Consider the following 27,769-nt stretch of genomic DNA (forward strand, 5'->3'; position numbering starts at 1 on the left):
TTTTTTTTTTGCTGTACACGGGCCTCTCACTGTTGTGGCCTCTCCTGTTGCAGAGCACAGGCTCCGGACGCACAGGCCCAGCGGCCATGGCTCATGGGCCCAGCTGCTCCGCGGCATGTGGGATCCTCCCGGACCGGGGCACGAACCCGCGTCCCCTGCATCGGCAGGCAGACTCTCAACCACTGCGCCACCAGGGAAGCCCCTGAACTTTTTAATGATGCTTCCTGTCTCACCAGGCCATTCATATGGCCTTGATAAATTTTGTGTCCTTTGGGCCTTCCCAGGGAACATAACCATCATGCTTATCTTCTGACTGTACATATTACATCCATTCTAGCACGTCTACTTCTCTGAACTTTTTAATTTCTTTATCCATCATCTGACATTGCAGTTCATGCACTTCAATTTTGTTCAGCTTGCCCACTTGTGTACCATGCCACTGGGAGCCACCTTATTAGTTTGTACAATCTCCTGAGGTTCTTTCCAGGACACTAAATCCTTTATCTCCAAAGAATATTCTCAGGTAAATAAATTCTTCCTTTTCCTATTCTATGTTCCAGTCCCTTTGATAAAGAATCTTCTAACACAGTGCCACTCATACATCCCAGATGGCTACTGATACATGTCAGATAGATTTGCAGCATCTTTAAATTACAATACCTTGTTTATGAAGCCAAGTGCATCCTCAGTTGCTTGATATTGTGACTTAAAACCTAGGTATAAGCCAAGTGGCCAGGAGGGAAAGTGAGGGCAGATCTTGAGTGGTATATCTGCTGCCTTTCAGGATTATTGAGATGACTGCTCTTAGCAAAAAGGAATGGAACACTTCTGCAGGCTTAGAAGGTTCAGAAGAGTCAGAGGAATCAAAATCTTCAGGAGCAATCATCCGCATGTCTAGATTCTGTGTGTTAAATCTTCAGATTTTCCCAATGGGGGCAATGCCCTTGGTATAACAAATCTGCCAAGTTTAACCTCTTTGAAGTTAGTCGCACAGACTAATAAATCTCAGGCCTCATGTTTGGCTTTCTCTGCACTCCTGCTGCAAAACGAGGGCTTCTTTGCCTCTACCAAGGAGTCCCTTTGGCTTTCACATCTCATTTTTAATTCATTCTTATTTTCTTTATCATTCTATTATCATTCTGTAGAGAAATTATAGCCCATAAGAGTGTGACAGAGAGGGGACTGGAATTATAGAAATTGAGGAAGGTATTAATGGTCTCCTTGCTCCTGGATGAATTCATGTCCATGTTCATAAGAGTGCACTCTCACTTGTGAATCCCATCATATCTCTTCCTTTCCCAAATCTCTTCAGGATAAACCATATATATATATATATAAAACAAGACTGTATTATCTATTCCCCACCAAAATAGTAAACTCATTTCCTGTTGCTCCCTTTTGTGGCATTTTAAATTCTCAAAAAATATGTAAATATAGAGAAGATCAATAATTATCAACATATGTCCAATCGTGTTTTGGCTCTGCCCAAAACACGATTACTTTAAGGTTACTTTAGGATTACTTCAGAGTTACTTTAACCCCTGAATAGTATAGATGAAAATCCTAAACATAACATTTCATCGGGGAAAAAATAGCATAAGGACTAAAAAAATACAAAATAAGACAAAAGCTTTTCCAGCTATCCACCCACAAATTTAACAATAAACCCTTAATATTAAAAAACCTAGTCAGTGTATATGTCTGCATGATGTATCATAATTTATTTCCAAAGTTGTTTTATTGAAATCAGAATCCCAACAGGGCTCAGAATATTGATAGTTTGGTTGATTATTCTCTTGTCTTTAAATCTACAGGTTGTCCCTCTCTCTTTTTTCCATGACGTTTATTCTTCCTTGTGGGTGGTCATTTGCCTTGTGGAGTTAACAAAATTTTGCATTTTTCTGTGTGTATTCCTGTTTTATTTTTAACATATTTCTCCGATTTTCATGTTTTTCTTTTTTAACAAATTAGTGGTTGGGAACTACAGTTTTGATTCAGATTTGATTGGTAAGAGTTCTTCATAGTTGATGTGCTACACTTCTTATTTCTTCACATTAGGGAGCACATAATACCTGGTTGTCTCAAGTTTTATGTTCTTAAAATTAATCACTAGGTTCATTCACTTAAAATCCCCCTCGATGTGTTATGATTCTTAAACACTAATACATTTAGATGTACTGTTTTCTCTATGGTTTTGAGTGCCCACAGCATACTTTACTTATATAGCATTATAATAATTATTTTAAAGAAATAAAGCAATTAACAAGGACTAATGTACAAAAATGCTTATTATAGAAAGTTTGGGGATAGAAGAAATTAGAAACACATTTAATATCAAGTAATAAAGGCACAAATAAATTATGTGGTACTTGCATAAGATGGAATGTTTTGTAGGTATTAACATGCTTTCAAAAAATATTTAATAACATGGAAAATGTTCTTAATGTAATGCTACATCAAAAAGTGCTGAAGACACAGATTGTTCCTTAAAAAAATACAAAAGCTTATCAAATGTAATTTCAAGAGCAAAGAAATAATATGTAATTTTAACTTCCTAGTGTTTCTGTAAATATACTAATTTTTAATTTAGGATAATGGATAATAAGAACCAATATTACTAAATATCAACAAACTGATTTGTAATTATATATGGCTGAATAAAGTTGTTTCTTTTGCCCTCTTCTCAGTAATTTGGTGCCAACAACAAAAGTAAAAGTTAATGAAAAATATTTTAAGTGCATCTTCAGTAAGAATAAAAAATACTTTTTAGCTCTCAAAAGAAGATTTTGTTAGCTTAAGGAAATATGACCAAACTGAGGAAGAACTGTGAGATCATAAGATTAACAATACAGACCTCAATAACACAAAACAAAGTTCTAAAATTAGGTGACTATCCTTGTGTTTCCTGAATTAAAGTTTGGGAAAAGGAGCAGGTTTCTTCAGGAGAATTAATGAGTGCTAAGAAAACACATCGAAACCAAATTGTATGGATAAGGTTTTCTCGTATAGAATTCCTGGCATAGCAACCAAGTAAGGACAACTCGAAATCCCCATAAGAATGACAAATAAATTCTGAAGAATCCAGAATATGTGCTATGAAGGTATTTTGAAAAAGTTATAAATCTATAAACAGACATGAAAAAGTCTCTAAATCTTACTATCAAATAGAAAGCAAAATCCAAAACAATTCAGAATATTAGTCCAATGTTTATATTTCCATCAATTTGAATAGTTTACATTTAACAAATTTCATGAATTAAACGTATAGACAAAACATTCATATTATTTTTATTTTAAATTTTGTTTTGTTGAACACTGGTTAGTTTGAGCATTTCATTGTATTTATCACATTTTTTACATTTGCTTTCCTGAATTTCTTCTTCCTGGCATTTATTCAATATAATACTTACCTTCATTTTTTAATGAAATCTCTTGCCCCTATATTGATTATTTTGCATTGCAGAAGTTATTTCTCTATTTTGAGATTTGTTTAAACTTTTTGAAGCTTTTGGTGTTTAACCAAATCATTATGTCTGCTTTTATTGTGTAACTCAGAGTTTCAGTTATCTCCTGTATTATTTCAGTGATTTTATGCTCTATATATTTAAGTCCTTATTCCATCTGAATTTTATTTTGATTTGTATTTTAAAATCTATATAAGGAGACCAACCATCTGCTAACTAAAATGTACATATGTATTTTGCATTATCATATCATGATATTTGTGCCCTACAGAAATCTCTGAATAAAGTATACTACTGTAGTTGAGGTGAGGGGCGGGGGGACAGTGTGTCCTTAAAGAGAATAACTTACCATCAAGAGAAGAGTAGGTCCTTCGAGAGAAAACAGAAACCTAACAGAAAATGTTAACTTGCTGGACAAGAGAAAACACATTTCAAGTTTCTCCTTAACCACTATTCTACAGAATGCCAAGCACTTGAGTGTATTCACTTTTGACAGTAGGAGATAGAGTGTATTAAATAATTTTGATACTCACTAGCTGATCCCATGAAGTTGGGCTGCTGCTTCGGTTGCTTTGGAAAACCATAAATATCTATTTAAAACTCAGTTTGTGAACATCTGTGGTTAAGTTAATCAAATATTTTATCAACGTTTCTTCATGCATTCTCAGTTCCATGAGGTGAAAACGTGCTTCATTTTTCCCCCCTCAGTCTACCATTCACCAGAGGAAAGTTCTCCTTCATTTGCAGCATTATGTTTTTATCAGATCAAATACTGGGCAATTATCAGCTTCATCTTGACTTGTGTCTTCAGAAATGTTGAAAGGAATCTGAAACTAGTAACTGATAAATAACTATGTCACTTTCTGGATTAAAAAAAAATCTTGTAATTTGTAAAAGTGACTGTTTCATGAAGTTACAATTTTCTGTAGATTGGATTTTATTTTCTACCTTCTTTCACTTAACTATTCTCTCATCACACCTAGTTTCTATTATTTTCTTCTGAATTCTGAGAAAAATTGAGTATGTATGTATGCCGAGTATGTATTTCATTGCATTGATTTTCTAAGGAATATAACTTGCTGCTTACTGCTATCACAATGATTTTAAATTTGATAATTCTGTTTTTAATCAGGAATAATAATTTCTTTATAATCTCTAGAATAATAAAGAGGCAATGATAGCTTTGAATCAGGTCGAAAATGGAGTGGTGGCTAGACTCTGGGTTTCCGGGGTTCTAGGCATGTCCCAACCACATCTGGGGCTTCCCACGTCTAGAGGTGCCTCAAGCAAGGAGGGCTTAGCTCACACTTGGAAGGCCCCTATTTACTTTGTCATGTTCCCCAGGGTGGGAGTCAGCTTGCTGAATGCCTTCCTGTTTGCACCAGAGAAAACATAAGAACCCAAGTTTTTGCCTATCCCCATCTCTGCATCAGGTCCAAGCCCTTTTCCTAGAGATACGGTAACCGTTCTTTATTCCATAACCCTCATTTGAAACCACTTCTGACCTACAATGAAGATGAATAAAGAAAACCTGGACCATTGTTCTACATCATGGACCACAGCTCAGATTTGGACTATTCTTGCACATGGACCAGTAAAATGTATAGGACCTTAAGCCCATGTTCTTTATTTGCATCAAATGATGACCAGTAGACTGATTTTGCATCACTTTTCTTGTAGCAGGAGATGAATTAAATAAATAACTTAGGTAAAAAAAGAAAAGGAGAGAAAAAAAGGTAAAGATAAGAGGAAGACCATGTCTCACTCCCCCTTTTCTTGTTGCCCTAGATTCCATCCTTCCAATCAAGGAATCATAACATTTATATATATATATATATGTGTGTGTGTGTGTATATATATATAACATACATGCACATATATATACACATGTTATTTATGTTTTGTGCAAATAAACATTCTGCACACTATATAAAAGACAAAAATTGATCAGTTACAATTAAAGTTCCCACTACTCAGCACTGCAAAGAGAAAATTGGAAAAATCAGTTTGAGATTAGTTCTCACTTTGATGCAATGGTCTCAGCAGAGGTGGATCTAGAGGAAGTGTAAGGTGGCAGGTCTTCTATGATGAATGGCTTATTAGAGGAGAGTATGAATTGGTAATAAAAAACATGGGATTTCAGTTCACAATACTGATATAATTTGTGAGGTGAAAATAGCTAAGAATTTTTCCAAAATAATGACAGACACCAAACCATAGATCAAGGACTCAGAGGAGTCCAAGTGGGATAAATAATAAAAAAACTTTCACCTGGCATGTTGTGTTCAAACTACAGAAAATCAAAGAAAAAATCTTGAAACACACACACAGAAAAACACCACCTTACCTATGAAGAAAGAAGTATAAGATTTATAGCAGACTTCTTGTCATCAACAATGCAAGCAAAAAGAGAGTGGAGAGAAATATTTAAAATGTTGAAATAAAGGAATCACCAAGCTAGAATTCTGTATTAAGGAAAATTGTTCCTCAAAAATGAAGGAGAAATAAAGACTTTCTCAAATGAACAAAAATGAGGAATTTTTCACCAGTAGATCTGCCTTTCAAAAAATGTTTAAAGAAGTTTAATTTTTTTAAAGTTCAGAGAAAGAAAATGATGCAGCTTAGAAACTGTGATCTATGTAAAGAAATGAAGGGCATTAGAGAGGGAACACATACAGGTAAAATAAACCCTTTTACTTTTCTTTTTCTTACTTGATTTAATATATAAGTGTTCAAACTAACAACAGCAACAATATATTGGATGAGTATAGCTTATTGATAAGTGAAATGTGTGACATCAATGTTAGAAGGGATGAATATGAAATATTTTAAGGTACCTACACACTCATAAAATAATATAGACTTATTTAGAAGTGGACTTGTAAATACATGTTGTAAATACATGTTGCCATCCTTAGGGCAACCACTAAAATCATTTTTTAAAAAGAAGTATAACTGATTTGTTAAGAAATGAGAGAAAACAGAATCATATAAAATGCCTAATTAAACCAGATAAGGCAGAAAAGGGGTAGAATATTAAAAAATAAGAAATAAGAAGTGCAATGAATAGAGAACAGTACAGAAAGGGGAGAGATTAATCCAACTATACACATAATCACTTTAAATGTGAATGGATTAAATGCAACTATAAAAATTAAAAACAGAAAATGACAGAGGGGATAAAAAAACAACTGACTATATGTGTCTGCAAGAAACCCACTTTAAAAAGAAAGACATAGATTATAAGCAAAGTGATGAAGAAAGCTATACCACACTAACACTAATGAAGGGAAAGCTGGAGTAGCTATATTAATGTCAGGCAAAGCAGACTTCAAACAAGGAAAATTATCAGGGATAGAGAGAGGCATTACATAACAATAAGGGGGTCAATTTTCTAAGAAGACTTAATCCTTAATGTGTACATGCATAACAGCAAAGTACCAAAATAAGTGAGGCAAAAACAGATAGAATGGCAAGATGAAATAAACTCTATTATTATAGTTGGAGACCTCAACAGACCTCTATCAGTAATTGACAGATTCTGCTTACAGAAAATCAGTGAGAATACAGTTGAACTGAACCACCATCATTATCAACTGTATCTAATTGACATTTATAAAATACTTATCCAACAGCAGAATATTACAGTCATCCCTTGGTATCTGAGGGGGATTGGTCCCAGGAGCCCCTGCATATACCAAAATCTGCTGATGCTCAAGTCCCTCATATAAAATGTAGTAGTAAAATGAATGGAAATTTCAATCCAAGTTGATTGAATCCACAGATGCAAAACCCAAGAATTTAAAGGGCTGACTAAATATTTCTTAAAAACAATCCAGGTATAAGTGGACCTGCCCAGTTCAAACCCATGTTATTTAAGAGTCAACTGCACATTCCTCTCAAGCTCACATGGAACATTCACCAAGATACATCACATTCAGGGACATGAAACACACCTCAAGCACATTTTAAAAGAATTGAAATCATCCAAAGTATGCTCTCAGAACACAATGGAAATAAACTAGAAATCAATAACAGAAAGTGGCTAGAGAATCCCAAAGTATTTGGAGATTAAACAAACAACACACTTGTAAATAATACATGGGTCAAAAAAGAAATGCCAAGAGATATTAAAAATAATTTGAACTTAGTGAAAATTGAAATAAAACCTATCAAAATTTATGAGATGCAGTGAAAGCAATGCTTAGAGGGAAATTTATAGCATTGAATGCATATTTTTTAGAAAAATAAAGATCTAAAACCAAAAATGTAAGATTTCACCTTAGGATACTAGAGAAATAAGAGCAGTATAAACCAAAAGAAAGAAGAAGTAACAAACTTAAAGCAGATATTAATGAATCTTAAAATAAGAAATAGAGAAATATCAATAGAGACAATGAGAAAATTAATGAAACAAAAAGGTGGTTCTTTGAAAACATTAATATAATCAATAAACTTCTAGCCAGGCTAAGAATAAATATAAAGACGTAAGTTACCAACACCAGAAATGAAAGAGGGACCATCATTTAAAAATATAGTAGACTATTATGAAAAACTGTATGATCCCAAATTTGACAATTTGAATGAAATGGACTAATGCTTGAAAGACACATCATACCAAAACTGACACAAGGAGAAATAGATCATCTTAATAGGCCCATATCTATTACAGAAATTCAAACAATAATTATCCTTCCAGAAGAGAAAGCACCAGGCCCAGATTTTTTCACTGGTGAACTCTACCAATCATTTAAGAAAGAAATGATCCCAAATCTCTTTAGTATCCTCCAGAAAAGAGAAACAGAGGGCACACTTCCTCACTCATTCTTTGAGACCAGAATTACCCCCATAACAAAACCAGAAAAAGACAAGAAAACTACAGTCCGATATATCTCATGGGTAGCTGCAAAAATCCTAACCAAAATTATAGCTCACTGCATCCAAAGATGTATAGAAAGAATGTACTCCATAACCAACTAGGATTATCCCAGGTATTCAAAGCTGTCTAAACATTCAATAATCAGTGTAATCCATTGCATCAAAAGGCTAAAGAAGAAAATTTTGCAGCAGTATTACCTCAGACATGTTACCTTGCATTCTCATGTCTCATTTTTCACATTTGTAAAGTATGGTTTATAATAGGACACACCTCAAACAAGGCAGGCCGTGAGGAATAACTGCTGATTCCTTTTTCTCATTCATTTTAGGAGGAGACCACCAAGCACTAGTCTGAGTCTAGCAGGGGAATCAGACATGGCTGTCATAGAGTTCAGGAATGATGGTACAGAGATACAAATACAGGCCTGCAATACAGTAGGTAATTGCTAAGTGTTTGTTGAAGGAGTGACAAAATGAACACAATACTATGGGGACTCAGATGAGGGGCAGCTAACTCTTTCTGGTAGTTTCATGAAAGACTTGTTGGCAAAAGTGATTTTTGAGCAGGTCTTGAAGGATGCATAGGAAGCTATCCAAAGGAGGAGATGTATATACCAAATTTCATAGTCAAAGAGCAAGGGGAGTCCCAAGTGACAGCAATCGAGGCAGTGAGGCCAGGAAGAGCTGTAATGCCCCTCCCTCCCTCCTTCCTTCCTTCCTTCCTTTAGGTTTATGGCTGGTATCGATTTAGGGCTTTATAGTTGTTGAGATTATCTGGTCTGGGAAACTTGCATTGTATCTGTTTTTGTAATATAATTTTCTTCCCATTGTGTAACATAGCAAGACTTCAGGTACTTAATCTAAACGTTTTGTCTTTGGGCTGAGCTGACATTCTGTTTTAGAAATACCACTCTAATATTTAGGTGTTATATAGTTATGAGTACTGTTTACTACTGTCTGCTCTCATTTGCCAGGTCTAAGTTCTACCAGTTGTTACATATTTAGAAAATCACAAGATAAAAATACTAATTTTGATGCAAAATTTTGGCCAAGTGTAGACAACAGTATCCATTTGATATGACTTAAAAATCTTCTGCTTTTACTTTTATTTTCTTTTGCCTTTATTTTGACTGTGTAAATATTTCCAAAATTTTGATATTTTTACAAAGAAAAAATACATGCATAGTTCCATCCATTTTGTAAGTAGACTTTTAATTTTGTGTTTATTTCCAAGACTTCTTCTTTGAACACCACCATTTTGTCATTGAACCATCCAAACTATGTGAATTAAAAAAATTTTTGATTATATATTTATTAGTAAACTTTACTTTTTAGAACAGTTTTAGATTTACAGAAAAATTGTGAAGCTGGTACAGAAAGTTCCCAAATAGTTCATATTCAGTAGCCTCTATCGAAGCATCGTACATTAATATGGTACACTTGTCACAATTAATGAACCCAAATTGTTAATTATTAAATAATTATTAACAAGTTCCAAACTTTGTTCAGATTTGCTTAATTTTTACTTAATGTCTTTTCTCTCTTCCAGGATCTCACTGAGGATACCACATTACATTTAGTTGTAATGTCACCTTAGGCTCCTCTTAGCTGTGACAGATTATCATACTTTTATTGACTTTTGATGACCTTGAAAGTTTATTTTTTAATTTTTAAAAATTTTATTGAAGTGTAGTTGATTTACAATGTCATGTTAGTTTCAGGTATACAGAACAGTGATTCAGTTTATATATATATACATAAACTGAAGTTTATGTCTATATATATATATATATATACATATTTCAGATTCTTTGGCCATATATGTTATTACAAAATATTGAGTATAGTTCCCTGTGCTATACACTAGGTCTTTGTTGGTTATCTATTTTATATATAAAATATATAACTATGTATATGTTAATCCCAACCTCCTAATTTATTCCTCTTCCTCACCTTTCCCCTTGGGTAACCATAAATTTGTTTTCTATGTCTATGGGTCTATTTCTCGTTTGGAAATAAGTTCAATTGTATCTTTGTTTTTCAGATTCCACATATAAGCAATATCATATGATAACTGTCTTTCTCTGTCTGGCTTACTTCACTAAGTATGATGATATTTAATCCATCCATGTTGCTACAAATGGTGTTATTTCATTCTTTTTATGGCTGAGTAATATTCCCTTGTATATATACCATATCTTCTTTATCCATTCATCTGTCAGTGGACATTAGATTGCTCCCATGTCTTGATTACTGTAAATAGTTCTACAATGAACATCGGGTTGCTCGTTTCTTTTTGAATTATAGTTTTCTCTGGATATATGCCCAGGAGTGGGATTGCAGGCTCATATGGTAACTCTATTTTTAGTTTTTTAAGAAACCTCCATACTATTCTCCATAGTGGCTGTACCAATTTACATTCCAAACAAGAGTGTAGAATGGTTCCTTTTTCTCCATACCCTCTCCAGCATTTATTGTTTGTAGAATTTTTGATGATGGCCATCCTGACCAGTGTGAGGTGATACCTCATTGTAGTTTTGATTTGCATTTCTGTGATAATTAGTAATGTTGAACATTTTTTCATGCACTTTTTGGCCATCTGTATGTCTTCTTTGGAGAAATTTTTATTTAGGTCTTCTGCCCATTTTTTGATTGGTTTCTTTTTTCTTTTTTGATATTGAGCTATGTGAGCTGTTTGTATATTTTGGAGACCTTGACAGATTTGAAAACTGTTCAGGTATTTTGTAGAATGTTCCTAAATTGAGAGTTGACTGATGTTTTCTCATTAGACTGGAGTTTGGGATTTGGGGGAAGGAAAACTATAGAAGTAAAGTGACACTTTCATGTCATATCAAGGGTACATATTATGAACATGACTTAGCACTATTGATGTTGACCTTGACCACCTGGCTGAGGTAGTGTTTGTCCAGTTTTTCCACTATAAAGTTTTTACTATTGAAAAACTTTTATTTTAACTGCCTCCTTTCCTTGCTTATCTGTAAACTGCTACTCCAATTACATTCTTACTTTTCAAAAATAACACATATAAAACATGGAGAATACAAATGTATCAAGAAAACTGAAATTACTAAAAACCTCCCCACAAACAATACATCAAAGTAGTCTCAATTTTTTTTTCTGAACATAAACAGCTAAGATTAAGTTATCAGTTTTCTAGGGTGATTACTATCCTAATAGTAGTCATGGGAAATTTCCCATATCTAATGGAATGTTTGGTTTAAAAATAATTAATCCATGTTGTGAAATCTAAGAAATTTGCTCCAAATGGAAAAAAAAGCTCATCTTTTTGCCCCCTTCAACACATCTGCATTTTAGCAATAGTAATAGCTACCATGAATTTCAATGAATCTTACATACCAGGTATCATGTTAAGTACAATGCACATATTATCTTCTATAATACTCAGAGCCATCCTTTAATTATTTCTCTCATTTCACAAAGGAAACACCTGAGTTTTGTAGAGATAGAATACATTGTCTCATATCATAGTAAGTATGCAGCAGAAAACTGAGTCAAACAGAGCAAAAACTCATTTCTTTACCACTCTTTTATATGACATCTTGCATTTTGGTCCTCTGTTCACCACTAGTACATTTAGAAACTACAACTGAACTGTATTGCTGATTATTTTAGTCATATAGAGTAGGTCGACATGATAGTGCCCTGAAATGTAGCAACTGTAGGTACAATTATTGTATGTGAACTTTACAGTTCAGAGATTATAGATATACTTTTATACATTGAATACTTAAAAACTTCTGTCAGGGTCACTGGCTAGCTCTAAAGGGGAAACCCAAATTAAAGGAAGTGTTAGATTATTTTCTGTCTCTATGCTAGAATGAAGTTCTATGAGGGCAGGGAGTTTATTTTATTAAGAGATCTATTCCTAAATCCTAGAAAAGTTCCTGGCATGAAGATACAACGTTAAACATTGCCAAATATTTGTGGGGAAGTATAAACTTAATATAGAGTTATTTTTCAATGTAATGTTACCTATTTGTATAGATGAACAAATTTTTTGCTCCTATTTGTATAGATGAACAAAACCACAGCAACAAAATACTGCCTTCATAGAGCTCAAATTTCAGTAACTCATAATCATTCCTTCTCATTTCGCTGAGGATCCTTTCAATTTATTCATTTCTAGTGATATTTTAATGGAATTGGTTGATCTCAATAAAGTATAGTCTTAATTATGTTGAGCTCTTAAGAATACAATGGCCACTTCATTTTGTAGTTGTGAATATCTTCACAACAAAAGAGTATTTAACATATTTTAATCCTGGTTGGAATAAATTAAATGAAATGTTCAATACAAAATCATTTACAAAGCTCTTTTAGGAACTAAAATTTTGTTTCCATTTTGGTTTTATTCAGCTAAGAAAGTTAATTTTCTGTTCTGAAGTGCTGTGTGAAACAGGTTATAAATGAACTGAATTTCATAAGCCAAATGAACCTGCAATTCTTGTCCAAGTTTAAATAAAAATGTGGTATATAATACACATGCAATTAAGATAGTGAAATCGTGCAGGGCATATATTATTGGCTCTATATCTAAATACATATATCATACAAAATTGCAATCCAGAGGTACAGTGTACTTATAGGCAGAATTATGTCCCCCCCTAAATCCACACATTGATGTCCTAACATCCAATGTGCCTGCATTTGGAACTAGGGACTTTACGGAGGTAATTAAGGTTAAATGAGATCATAAGGATGGGGCCCTAATCCAATAAGACTGGTGTTCTTATTAGAAGAAGAGAAACCAAATAAAAGGTCATATGAAGACACAGAAGGCAGGAAGCCAAGGAGAGAGGTCTCAGGGAGAAGCCAAACTTGCCATCACCTTGACCTCTAGCCTCCAGAACTGTGAGAAAATACATTTCTGTTGTTTAAGTCATCCACTCTGTGGCATTGTTATGACATCCTTAGTTGCCTAATACCACTGCCTAAACCCTAAAGACACAAGGAAAAAATCCCCTAAGGAAAACTTGATAGTGCGTGTAGAAAGCTTTTTTCATATATTTAATAGTTTTAGGGTTTATGCGTGCATGTGTGTGTGTGCATGTGCTTGAAAATACAGCTCATGCAATATATACATTTATATGTATATACACACACATATACCCCAAGCAACTTAAAATCGGCAATATGTATGTTTTATTTTGTATATTTAAGAATGAATAGATATTACTTTATAGGTGTTATACAAATAAGCCAAAGATGTCCCCTGTTTACTGTGGCCCCCATGTTTTTACTTCATCACAGCAGTCTAGACTGTTAGCTCAAAAGCCTACTGGTGCTAAACTCAAATTCTTACACATCCAATTGCTTTAAATATAGCCCCAATAGGCCTATTTTTAGTCATTTAGAAGCCAGTCTTCTCTGCAAACCCCAAGAAACTGCACCCAACATCTACTGCCATAAATAAGGTAAACCATGGCCCTTTAAAGATCCCAAGTCCCTGCTGGCTTTGAAAGCTCTCTGACCCAGGCACCACTTAGATACTTAAGCCGCCTCTCCAGCTCTCTTCCCCAGTCATTTCTTTGTCCTCTTCCCTTTATGGATGGTGGACCTAAGCTGCTGTGTCTAAGAGGTCTCCTGCTGTGAGGGATCTCCCCTCACATGCATCCTGTCCAAGTGCTGCCCACAATGCAGCTCCTTGTGTGCTACTGCCACCCCCTAGCATATGTCTTGTCCTTGATTAGCCACCCAAATCCTTTAATTCAATGCAATGGGTATGAGTATCTTAAATATGGATAGGCTTGTAGTCAAACTTAGAAATACATATGAATCAAATAGAAAGCAAACATTTATTAGAAGTGGCAAAGCTCTTATAAAATACAACTATCTCATAAGGGTGTTGGGAGGAGTAATTAATGTAAAATAGTTAGAATAAAGCTCAAAACACAGCAAGTACCTAATGATATTAAGCAAATATTAATAATCTTGTCAATCTAGACTCAAAAATGTGGATCTAATTTATTCATCTTTTTTTGCTCTGCTAACTTTTTATTATCATTTTATAACTTATTCAGCAAACATATTTGAGTACTTTCATTGTGCCAGGTCACTACATGGTAGGAATTTTCCATAATTGTTCCTCTTAGTTTAAATAGAGTATTTCACATGGAACTTTTTTATTATATAAAGAGAATTTCCTATCCAGATTAGTCAATTTTAATCATAAATCATTTAAGAGATTGTTCTATAATCACTGAAAAAAGCTGACTAAATACATGTAGATTAAATGAGTTTAAAGTCATTAAATTTATAATGTAAGAGAAGATGATTCTAGGACAACTTATAAAAGCCTATGCTTTCCTTCCATATTATTTCCTTTTGTGATCATGTTTACTATTTCCTTTGGGTTTGAGGTTTCTAGGGTACTGAATACACTGGTTTCTTTGATTCTTCAATTTTTAGCAAAACTTATCTATTATGTCTATTTATCTATAATGTATTAAAAACATCAAACCCAAAATGTATAAGAATTTTCATATGTTAAATTTCTTTGGAAATGAGAGTCAATGTAAAAGACACATGGATTCCAAGTTGTGTCAGCACCTTGTGTCCAGGAATGTGTTAAACTTTATCTCAATTAACAGAGATGTTTATTAAAAAATTAATAGCAGTTAACACTGCTGTATGATATATCAGAGAGTTGTTAAAAGAGTAAATTCTAAGAGTTCTTATCACAATGAGAATGTTTTTCTTATTTTTCTTTTTATTGTAGCTATGAGATGATGGATATCAGCTGAAACCACTGTGATAATCATTTCAGAATACATGTAACTCAGACCATCATGCTGTGTGCCTTAAACTTATACAGTAATATATGTCAATTATTTCTTAATAAAACTGGAAAAGAAAATAAGTGGTGGTTTTAAAAATTTACCAAAGTGAAATTTACTAATGGGAAACTAGAACAGCAAAATAATGAAATAAAAGTTCCCACATGGCAGTGTGAATTTTCTCTTTACTACCTCTCTTCAAATATCAATATTTAAGCCTTTGAAGAGAAGCTTTATAAACAACTTAAGTGTGTTTAAAAACATAGAACTATTGTGGTAGAAAGTCCTTTATATTTTGATTACATCATGTTCAGACTGAAAAACCAATAATTAAAGATTAGATAATTAGGAGGTTAAAAATCTTCAGGTTTGGGGGCTTTTACTGAATTGCAATGCTTAAAAAGGAAGTTTGCAAATAAGAAGATGCTGAAGTGTACCAGTATGAAAGTAAAGTAAGGAACAATCTATGTGACCTTGAACTTGGTGACACATTTTTAGACGCAATACCAAAAGCACATTCCATGAAAGAAAAGCTTGGTAGGTTGGATTTTTAAAATTAAAAATTTCTAAGCTCTGAAGTAAACTTTTAAGGGAATAGAAAGACAAGCCATAGATTGGGATAAGCTATTTGGAAAACCCATGTCTGATAAAGGTATTGTATGCAAAATACAGAAAGAAATTTTAAAACTCAACAATTAAAAAAAAAAATTAAGGCAAAATATCTGGATACCTCACCAAAAAGGACATACAGATGGCAAATAAACGGGAATATGCTGAAAATTATTTGTCATTAGGGAACTGCAAATTAAAGCAACAAAGAGGTATCACTACACAACCATTAGAAAGATTTTAAATCCAAAATTTTAACAATACCAATTGCTGACATGGATGCAGAGCAACAGGAACTCTCATTCACTGACGGCGAGAATGCAAGAGGTTCAGCCACTTTGGAAGATAGTTGGCAATTGCTTACAAAGCTAAACATACTCTTACCACACAATCCAGCAGCCATGCTCCTAGATGTTTACTCAACTTATTTTAAAACATATTCACAAAACCCCTGCAGACTTCAGGTTTTTGATTTACATGAAAGAAGCTTGGAAGTCACCACTCTGTCCTAACAACCAGTAAAACACTGAACAGACTGGAAAATCAACAACTCTTCTTGAATTCATAACAGAGGGGGAGGACACAGTGCAAACTGCTGTCTCCAGGACTGGAAAGTCAGACAAGTGAATACAGAGAGTCATGACTCACCTGAGCAGAGTCTGGCGGGCAGAAACTGCCAAGGGAACCAGTGCCGGAGCAGGAAAACCTGAACTGGAATTGTCTAATTGCTGGAGGCTCAGTGTGGACAATCCTGACGTTTAAAAACTCCAGGGGAGCCCAGTCATAGTGGGGCTCCCACACTTTAGTGAGTTTTACCTCCAGGAGCTCAGCTGGATTCTCACAGTAAGTGTACGAGAAAAATCCCCTTGTGCTGTCAGCAGCAGGAAGGGAAGAGGAACCATTTTGAAATATGCTAGTGAGCAGGCTGTTCTACTTAACAAGGCCAGCGCTCAGGAGAAATTAATTAACCGGAGTCTAATTGGCTGTGATATTAGCAGAGCCTAGCTCACCTGGGAGAAGGGAAATACCCAACTCTAGTCAGCTGTAGCCTTCCACATAGGAGAGGGGGAATACACAGCTCTAGCCCACTTGAGCCATCCTCATTCACCTAAGGAGAGAGACAAAAACTGAAAAACACTCGTGAAGTTCCAGAGGCACTGGCCCACTAAACAACTGAGAGCTAGTTATTAGAGATTACAGAATTATAGAACACTTCCCCTCCCCCCACACCTTACCACCACATTACTAATGGCCTGGTTACAGCAGTTCTTTGTTCAAATCTGGCTGTCAAGAAAAATTACAAGGCATAGTAAAAGGCAAAGAAAACACAAGAGATAGAAGGAACCACACATCACAGGGATTGGGAATGATCATACCAGGATTTTGAAAGAACTATAATTAATATGTTAAGAGCTCTAATGGATAAACAGCATGCAAAAACAGACGGATAATGTCAGCAAAGAGATGGAAATCCTAAGAAAGAACCCAAAAGAAACACTAGAAATGCAAAACACTGCAACAGAGATGGGAAGAAAGCCTTTGATGGGATTATTGGTAGACTAGACATGACAGAAGAAAGAATCTCTAGAATATCCAAGGTCTGTGGGACAGCTACAAAAGGTGTAACATACACGTATAAGAATACTACAAGGAGACAATAGAAAATAACAGAAGAAATATTTTAAACAATAATGACTGAGAATTTCGCCCAAATTAGTGTCAGTCACCAAATCACAGATCCAGGAAGCTCAGAGAACATCCAATAGAATAAATATCAAAAGATTACATGTAGGCGTATCATTTTCAAACTATAGAAAATCAAAGATAAAGATCCTAAAAGACAACTTCATGCAAATATTTATAGCAGCTTTACTCATAATTGTCAAAAATCAGAAGCAACCAAGTTCTCCTTTTAACAGGTGTGAATAAACAGTTGTGGTACATCCCAACAATGAGATGTCATTCCATGAGAAAAAGAAATGTGGTACCAAACATGAAAAGATATGGATAAATTATAAATGCATATTGCTAAGTGAAAGGAGCCAGTCTGAAAAGAATCATGAAAAATTGTATGACACTCTGGAAAAGGCAAATCTATAGAGATAATTTTAAAAAGTCAGTGGTTGCCAGGTGTTTGGAGACTGAGAAGTGTTAAATAGGTGAAGTACAGAGGATTGTTTAGGGTAGTGAAACTACCCTGTATGATACTGTAGTGGTGGATACATGATACTGTTCATCTGTTAAAACCCACAGAAATTTACAGCACGAAGAGTGAACCTTAATATACATAATTTAAAAAAAACATTCATTTAGATATTCTGGAGAATCCACAATGGAACACAGAATGTGACAAAACATCTAACTGTATTACAAGTATGAAATAACTTCACTTAAGAAGTTTTGGGGAAAGTGGTGTTGACCTAAGTAACTGTGGAACTGAGTGGAGACTGTAAAATGAAAGCCAAAGTAAACTATATAAAAGCGCTGTAAAAAATTAATGAACAGATACTTTGCTAAGAAAAAATAACTCAGATAATATATTTACTTGAATTAAAGCATAACATCATTGATATTCCCAGTCTCTGACTAAATTGGCACTGAATGACTCACCCTGGATTGTCACATCTGTTGCCTTTGAAGTCTGTGAAACACCAGTGTCTCAAGCACATATTTAAGGCTTTACTTGAGATTTCACATACACTGATCTCAGGGACAAATTTACCTAAAATGGGATTTTAAAAATGTATAAATGTATTAAAGCCATGTAGGATCTTTACTTTGGTGCTGCCTGCACTCAAGTTGCAGATTCCCTTAAGACTCTAAATGTACACTTACCACAGCTGTTGGGTTCAAGCAGACGTGTTGGTTGCAGAAGCTCAGAGACGAGAGAAGTTGAAGAAACCTGCAGAGATTTCTTGGAACCCAGCTCCTATTCACTAACACCAATGACAAATGTAAAGCAAATAGGAGGTGACAAAGGTTGCAAAGACATTCATTGTTTATGTTTTCTCTAGTATGTGCTGATTGCCAGGAGTCCGTTCCCTCTGTCATCCATTCCCCAATACGGCATGAGTTAGAAATTTTATCAGTAAATGTTTTCACTCTCAATATTCAACCTGTTCTAGTAGACCGTTGAAGACAGTTTTTAGATTCTCAGCTTGTCATCATTTGTCTATACCTGTGGCAAGGAATATGGAATAAGATGCTCTCAGCGCTGTTTGCACATTAAACTAAGGTGACAAATGCTGTGTATCAGAATGATCAGGTACATAAAATTCAGAGACCCAACTGGCATGCTGTAGATATTTGGATTTTATTTTTAAAATGTTCATGATAAAGGGTTATAAGTTCAATATTATAAAGTCAGGTATACATTATAATGAAATGAACTACATGAATTAGCAATATGCACAATACAACTTATTCTTTGATCCTGATTTTTAGAATTCATGTTATGTTTATCAATTTATACATTAGAGTTTTTCTATTTAAATACAGTTAAACAGAGCTATAATAAAAAGCATGATGTTTTATAATTGGGATGAACTTTCTCAATAGGCAGAGGGAAGGAATGTGACTGACATCTTTATTTTCTTCTATGTGTAAAGGAAAATCACTTTATTTTGACATGCCTCAGTATTAAAATCAGCATTATAAAATATTCATTGTAATCTCTAATTTTCATACTGATAGTCAAGATTTAACAGAAGTTATAAAAATTGCACTGATATAGATTTATGGTACTCCAAATAAACATCAAATATGGGCTGTGAGCTAAAAGAGCCTATGTCATACTGCTTAGGTCAGCTTCAGAAAGACATAGTAGATTTCCAGAATTCTTCAGCACTATAAAATATGCATTGTAATCCCTAATTACAATGCAGATACAAGTCTGTCGATGCCCTTTCACATAAAACTCCTTTAATCGCTGCTTCAGATATTGGCAAATCATGATTTACAATTAATGAAAATTTAAAATTACACAATTATTAATCAAATAGTGTACTATCAAGCAGGATGGATTAAATTATGATGTGATAATTTACAATCACAAAATCTCACTGGATTAACACAGTCACAATTTATTTCTTGCCAATTAAGCATATCTATTGTGGTACTGCAGGGGCTTTCTGCTTATAACTGTCACTCAGGAATCTAGGGTGATACAGACTCATTCTGGACACGTAATTCTACAACCATTGCAGTAGGCAAAAGGTTAGATGGCAAGTTGCACCTGTATTCAATTTTTCCAATTGGAAATCCACATAATGCTCTGTTCACATTTCACTGGCCAAAGCAAATCACATGGCAATTCTTAATTTAAAGATAATGGAAGAGGAATAAACCTGGGATGATTCCAACACCAATCATAAGTGCTGCAGTTATTGAGGAGGCCTCCCAGTGCACTTCACAGGCATACCTCTGTTAAATTTATTCTAGCCATTAGCTTCAGCTGAGTGCCCAAAGAAAAGCTGGAGCTCTTGGCAATCAAACTACTACATGGTAAAGATTACAGTCAGCAAATTACCCAGGGCTGGCCCATGACTGTTCCTGTAGGTAAAGTTTTCTTGGAATCAGCCATGCCCACTCCTTTATGTATTGTTTATGGCTGCCTTTATACAACAACAGAAGAATTATGTAGTTACAAAAAACGCTGTATGGTCTGAAAAGTCTAAAATATTTACACTTTGGAGTTTTAAAGAAAAATTTGCTGGCTACCAGTGTAAGTGCATACATGACAGATGATGAAGATTTTATTTTTGTTTCTTCCTCATTTTTTCTTTCAGTAGTGCTTGTTTCTGATGTAATACTGTACATGTGAAAATTCAAGGAGGTCCCCACAGGAGTCTACATTATTGATTAATGAGTGTGAAAAGCATCAATCCATATTTACCACCAGAAATTACTGAGAAAGGTTGAGTTTGTAACTGTGAAAGGATAAATATGAAGTTATGCATGCCTTTCGGTAAACACAGTATTTTTATATATCTTTTGTGTATTTTTAATTAAAAAATATTTCATTAATAGTTACTTTTTCATTTTTTTCTATTGTGGCAAAATCCACAATTCTTATCACTTCAGCTCTGTGGCATTAAGCGTACCCACATTGCTGTGCAACCATCACCACCATCCATCTCTAGAACCTCTCCATGCTCCCCAACTGAAATTCTATACCCGTTAGATACCAACTCCCAATTTCCTCCTCCCCACAGCCCCAAGTAACAGTATCTGTCTCCATGAACCTAAGCACCCTAGCTATTCCCACACAAGTGGGATGTTGCAACATTTATCCTTCTGTGACTGGCCTACTTCTAGCATAACATCTTCAAGGTTCATCCTTGCTGTAGCACATGCCAGGATTTCCTTCTCTTTCAAGTCTGAACAATAGTCAACAGTATGCATAAACTACATTCTGTTTATCCTTTCTTCCTTGGATAGACACCTAGGTTACCCCCACCTCCTGGCTACTGTTAAAAATGCTGCCAGAACATAGGTGTACAAGTGGCTGTTCAAGTCCCTACTCCAACCTCTTTTGGGTATATACCCAGAAGTGGAACTGCTGGATGACATGGCAATCGCTGTACAATTTTTGAGGGCTAGACAGTCCTCCAGAGCCACTGCACCATTTCATATTCCCATCAGCAAAGCACAAAGACTCCAATTTCTGCGTATCTTTGCCAACACCTGCCACTGTGTTTTGTTTCAACAACAGCCATCCCAAGTGTGTGAGGTGACATGCCATCCTGCTCTCAGTCTGAATTTCCCTAAAGATTAGTGATATTTAATATCCTCTCATATGCTCATGCACTACCCATACATCCTCTTTGGAGAAATGTCCACTCAATTCCCTTATATTTAATTGGACTGCCCTGTCTTTTTATTGCTGAGGTGTAGGACATCTTTTGGTATTCTGGGTATCAATCCCTTATGCAGTATATGATTTGCAAATATTTTCTCCCATTCTGTAGATTACATCTTCACTCTGTTGATAGTGTCCTTGGATGCACAAAAGTTTTAAATTTTGATGAAGTCCAACTTATCTATTTTTTCTCTTGCTGCCTGAGCTTTCGGTGTCATATCCAATAAAGCATGATCAAATCCAATGTCATGAAATTTTGCCATGTTTTCTTCTGATATTTTGCCATGTTTTCTTTCTTTCTTCTGTTTGATAGTTTTAGCTTTTACATTTAGGTCTTTGATCCATTTTCAGTTAACTTTTATATATGTTAAGAGCATAACTTCCTTTCTTAATGCATGTAGATCACCTACTTCTCCCAAAACCACTTGTTGAAAAGATGTTTCTTTCCCCATTGAATAGTCTTGGCATCCTTGTTAAAAACCAGTTGACTACTTCAGGTCCCTTTAAATTCTATGTTAACATTAGGATGGGTTTTTCTATTTCTGCAAAAAAAAAATCATTGTGATTTTAATCGGTATTGCATTGAATCTGTAGTTTACTCTGGGTAGTGTTGACATTTTAACAATATTGAATATCCCAATCAATAAATATGGGACATCTCGCCATTTATTTGTGTCTTTTTGAAATTTGTTTCTTTAATTTCAGTGTAAATATTTTTTCTAGTTGGTTAAGTTTATTCCTAAGTATTTTATTCTTTTTGACGCTATCGTAAATTGAATGGTTTTCTTAATTTCCTTTTTGATTGTTCATCGTTAGCACACAGAAATGCAACTAATTTTCGTTATTGATTTTGTATCCTATAACTTTGCTGAGTTCATTTATTAGTTCCGTTTTTTCTCTTTTTGGGGGTGTAATTGTTTTGGTTTTCTACATATAATGTCATGTCATCTGTGAACAGAGATAAGATTAATTCTTCCTTTCTGATTTGGAACGTTTAACTTTCTTTTTCTTGTCTAACTGCCCAGGTTGACTTCCAGGACTATGTTGAATATAAGTGTTGAAAAAGAACATTCTCGTTTTGTTCTTGATATTAAGAGAAAAAGTTTTCAATCTTTTATCATTGAGTATGAAGTTAGCTATGAGTTTTTCATATACGGCCTTTATTATGTTGAGGTGATTTCCTTCTATTCCTAGTTTTTAGAGTGTCTTTATCATGAAATGTGTTAAATTTTGTCAAATGCTCTTTCTTAATCCATTGAGATGATCATGTGTTTTGTTCTGGCTTGGTTTGTTTTTTCTGCTAATGTGATGTATGAATATTACATTGATTGATTTTCATATGCTGAACCACCCTTGCATTCCAGGAATAAATCCCACATGGTCATGGTGTAAGTAAACAGAATGTTTATGGGGAAATTTAACAAATATTTTTAAATTATAAAAATTTTCAAATATTTACAAAAGAAGAAAGGTCAATAAATCTTATGAATTCATCATCTAGCTTAAAAAAAACATGTTTTAAATCTATCCCCTAACATTTGTTCTTTAAACCAAACAACTTTAAAGTTAATATGAATCTCAAAAATAGTAATAAAAATATTTCTTACATAAACACAATCACATTAACACTTGTTACAAATTTAATTATTTATTAATGTCATGTAATAATATTCAATTCATAATCAATTTCCTTTACCTTCTAAAAAATGTATTTTCACAGTTTTTGATCACATCAGAATTTTTAAAAAATCACACAAAATCCTCCATTTTAATATTTTTTTCAATTCTATTAAAATTTTAAAGAAATAGAGGCAATTATTCTATAGTACACTCCAAATTTTGGATTTTATTGATTGCTTCCTTATGAGGTAGTTTTAACTTTTTCCCTGTTCTCCATATTTTCTCAGTATTTTAGTTAGATATAAAGGTTTGAATATATTAAACTTCAAAATTTTTGTCAAGAATACTGTGTAGGGCTTCCCTGGTGGCGCAGTGGTTGAGAATCTGCCTGCCAATGCAGGGGAGACGGGTTCGAGCCCTGGTCTGGGAAGATCCCACATGCTGCGGAGCAACTAGGCCCGTGAGCCACAACTACTGAGCCTGCGCGTCTGGAGCCTGTGCTCCACAACAAGAGAGGCGGTGACAGTGAGAGGCGCACACACCGCGATGAAGAGTGGCCCCTGCTTGCCGCAACTGGAGAAAGCCCTCGCACAGAAACGAAGACTCAACACAGCGAAAAATAAATAAATAAATATTTTTTTAAAAAAAAGAATACTGTGTACATAATTTTGGGTGATTCAATTGCATAACATGGAGAAGCATAGTATGTTTGTTTGTCTCAGGACTAGTGATTCTAATCAGGAATAAGTCTAGATGAGTTAAGGCCTGAAACTTTTACAATTTGAAGTCTCTTCTTTAACAAAAAGGCTACAGAATTACAAAAAAAGTGACAAATGTAAATGTTTAGTTAGAATAGTAAAGAAATTACAGACACAAAAATTAAAATTCATAAAACCTAACTAATTTCTTCAAACATCATACACTGTTCTGGCCCCTCCCAGAGCTTGGAAGTGACATATGCAAATAAGGGAACCTGAAGCTGAAGCTTAATTACCTTCATGGTAACCTGCTTCTGATACTAAGATTGATTACTGCATTCCAGTCATGAATAACTCCTTCTTTATAATTCTTCCCATTAGCGTTCCACCATAGTACAATGGTAACAGCCATCATGACTGTTGCCTAAATCCATTATTTCAATATAGATTGCAAAAAGTTATTTAAATTTGATAATTTCTTCTCCATTTTTGAGATAGAATTCATTTTTAAGAACAGTGACCCTCAGAGCTATTTGACTATCTAAAATACAGTTCCTACCATAAAGATAGTAAAATGTGTATTTCCTTACCATTATCTCTTTTGAGAGTAATGAGTTGATGTTTAAGCAAACTCTAATGATTTTATCATTTTGATATGTTACTTTTTTCTTCTTTTTATCACTATCTCTATGAAACAGCATGTTCACCTTTATAATATGTATACTGTATATATACACATACATACGTGTATACAATATATACACACAAATATATAGGCTTGTATGTATACTGTATATAGTACTTACACATATACTACAATGTGTGCATACATATAAACATGTGTATACATATATATATAATATGTATACACACATATACAAATTAATAGGCTTGTATATATTCAATATTTTTACATATATAGTTTCGTTTTAAGGAGTTGACTCATGTGACCGTGAGGCAGGCAAGTCAGGGCAGGACTCTGGGCTGGAGACACAGGGAAGAGCTGAGGTCCCAAGTCCATTGGAGGAACACTTTCCTCTTTCTAGGGCACCTCATTTTTCTCTCCAGTCCTTCAACTGATGGACGAGGCCCACCCACGCCGCGGCACTGACAATCTCCTTTACGCAAAGTGGACCAATTTCAGTGTTAATCTCTTCTGAAAAATACCTTCCTGGCCACATCTGGAATAATGTTTGTGGTTGCCGAGGCCCCATGCAGTGCGCACATGAGATTAACCATCCCCGTGGCGATGATGACACTTTATTTTCTCCCTTGACCATTGTCACTACTATTCAATTAAAATGGCAGTGCTATGAGGGCAGGGCATTTCCTTTTTTGCCAGTACTGAGCGTCCGCGGTCTGGTGCCTAGCATAGGCTAAATACACGGCATTTTTGTGAACACAAGCCGGGACTCCAGCTGTTATATTTAATAGGAATTATAGTCTTATTATTGGGGGGCAGGGGGGTGTGTCAGGGTACGTCGAGGTCGGGAGTCGAACCCGCCACCAATGGCCCTGAGAGCTTTTCCCTGGTCCCCACTTCGGGCCGGGGTGTGTGGCCAGGGGCAGCCGATGACGTCCTACGTGCGTGCTTACGTGCGTGCGTGGAACCGTGCGTGCGTGAGAGCGTGCGAGTCCACGGGGTGGATCGCGCGCGCCAGCAGTGTATCAGCCGGGACCCCGGCTCATCGTGATCGCCTCTCGCCGGCCCGAGTTCGCAGCAGTGCTGGAGGCCCCGGGCCTGTGACCACAAAGAGGGAGCCGGGGGCCGGACGGGAGCGCGGCGGCGGCAGCTGAGGCCCAGGCCAGGCCCCCTCCGCTCAGCCTCCCGCCTGCCCGTCTGCGCCGCCCCCGCCGGCGGCCCCGCGCCCCTCCCCCAAGCGCCAGACTAGCGCGGTGCGGGGGCCGCGCGCGAAGACACGGGGGAGAAGTTGGAGCTGAGGCTGGAGTCGCTCTTGGGGACTGAGCCCGCTGTCTACCCGTGGCCACTGCCGGTCTACGTAAGTGCCGCCCGTCCCCTCCTCCCGGACCCCCTCCCCTCTTCCCCCAGGGCGCGTGCTGAGCCCACCGAGAAACGAAGCGACTCGAGTCACCAGACCCTCTTTGGAGGCCCCTTCCCGCCCCGCCGTGGTTCTCCGTGGCACTTTCCAGCCCCCGCGCGCAGGGTGGGCAGAGGGGAGCCGGCGCCGGCCGGGGGGCACAGACTCGGCTGCGGGAACCCCGCGCTTCCGCGGGGCGCCCGAGCCGGTCTGCGGTTGGCTCTGCAGGGCTGGGGACCCCGGTCCCCCCGGGCCTGGACTGCCGGCGGGCTTGCCCTTCTGTACTTTAGGATCTGACATGTAGGGTTTCTTTTTCCTGGTGGTTTATTCTTAGCGCTGTCAACGTGCTTAGTTTTTTTTTTTCAGGTCACCCTTTCCTCCCTCCAGTTTTTTTGTGTTTCTGTTTTGTTTTGTTTTAGTTAGGCATTTTATCCCTCTGATCTTGAGTGGGTGGGCTGGCAGGACACTTGGAGAGGAGGCGTTCTGTCCCCTGACCTTGAGTGGCCTTTGGAAAATGACAGGCCAGACGGAAATGTACACAGGTGTCCGGTGATTCCAGAAATGCAGGGTGTCCGGCTAGGTGGGCGCCCGGCCTCTCGTCCCCCGTGGCGGCGTGGTGCGCGTGTTCCTTGTCTCAGGGTTTACGCCTGGGCCCCGCAGCCCACCTTCCGAAGGGGAAGCGCAGCGGGCGCCTTGGGCCGGCGCCTTTGGGGCGCCCTTTCGTGCGCTCGGCTCGCGGAGGACCGGCCTCCAGGCGACCCGGCGGGGAGGCCCGCGCGACCCGGCCCTCGCGCGGGCTCCGTGTGTGTCAGTGTGTGGAAAGTGTGTCGCGGCCGGGGTCGGGGTCGGGACGCTGGGACCACCTGGGAGCCGATGTAGAGGCATATGATTTCCATTTTCAAGGCGCATTCATCCTATGCAGGGAGACAGCCTAACATAAAATTTGCCTAACAAAAAATATATTAACAGGTGGAAAGACTATCTCCCAGTTGAACAGCGGATGCCTGGGACTCGTTTCATTGCTTTCAAAGTTCCTTTAAAAAAGGTGAGCAAAAGTTAATACCGTATTCTTCCAGAAATCTGAATTCACCATATAGAGCCCTGGCTCTCAACCCTGTCGTACTCCATTTTCCCTTTTTATAGCAAATACTTTTTTTTTTTTTTTTTTTTTTATTTATGCTGTGTTGGGTCGTCTTTTATGTGTGTGGGCTTTCTCTAATTGCGGCAAGTGGGGCCACTCCTCATCGCGGTGCGCGGGCCTCTCACTATCACGGCCTCTCTTGTTGCGGAGCACAGGCTCCAGACGCGCAGGCTCAGTAATTGTGGCTCACGGGGCTAGTTGCTCCGCAGCATATGGGATCTTCCCAGACCAGGGCTTGAACCCGTGTCCCCTGCATTGGCAGGCAGATTCTCAACCACTGCGCCACCAGGGAAGCCCAGCAAATACTTTTTAATACCTCTTTTCCTATCCAGAAATGGGATGCATAGACAAATACAACCAACTTTTGTACTTAATTAAAAAACAAAAAAAAACAATGCAATGCCCTAACTATAAATAAAGAATAAAGTAATTTATAAGAAAGTAATATGTATCTCAGTATGTAACTCTTTGGGGATGACTATACTAGAAATAAAGAAATAGTCAGTTACTTGTACCATGAATGCAATAAACTATGGACTTTGATTGATAATGATGTGTCAGTGTTGGTTCATGAATTCTAACAAATGAAGCACACTGGTATGGCATGTTGATAATGGGGAAGGCTGTGTGGGATGAAGGAGA

The 27,769-nt window shown here is 36.5% G+C and overlaps 1 protein-coding gene and 1 long non-coding RNA gene across 5 annotated transcripts in view; one reads left to right on the plus strand and one right to left on the minus strand.

The window, feature by feature from the left end:
• The window catches only part of LOC138842846 (uncharacterized), a 123,683-nt gene extending 107,025 nt beyond the window's left edge, over window positions 1-16,658 (minus strand). Inside the window, exon 1 of the long non-coding RNA XR_011377777.1 lies at window positions 16,418-16,658. This is a non-coding gene — a long non-coding RNA (uncharacterized lncRNA). The remainder of the gene's footprint in view (window positions 1-16,417) is intronic.
• Window positions 16,659-25,582: 8,924 nt separating this feature from the next.
• LOC132597899 (uncharacterized) overlaps window positions 25,583-27,769 on the plus strand; it is a 32,710-nt gene continuing 30,523 nt past the window's right edge. For all 4 annotated transcript variants that reach the window (XM_060305553.1, XM_070046508.1, XM_070046509.1 and 1 more), the window contains exons 1-2: window positions 25,583-25,947; window positions 26,956-27,031. The gene's annotated coding sequence lies outside the window, so the exon portion shown is untranslated. The remainder of the gene's footprint in view (window positions 25,948-26,955; window positions 27,032-27,769) is intronic.

The sequence above is a fragment of the Globicephala melas genome, chromosome 10, assembly GCF_963455315.2.
Source record: "Globicephala melas chromosome 10, mGloMel1.2, whole genome shotgun sequence".
In the NCBI taxonomy this organism is placed as follows: domain Eukaryota; kingdom Metazoa; phylum Chordata; class Mammalia; order Artiodactyla; family Delphinidae; genus Globicephala; species Globicephala melas.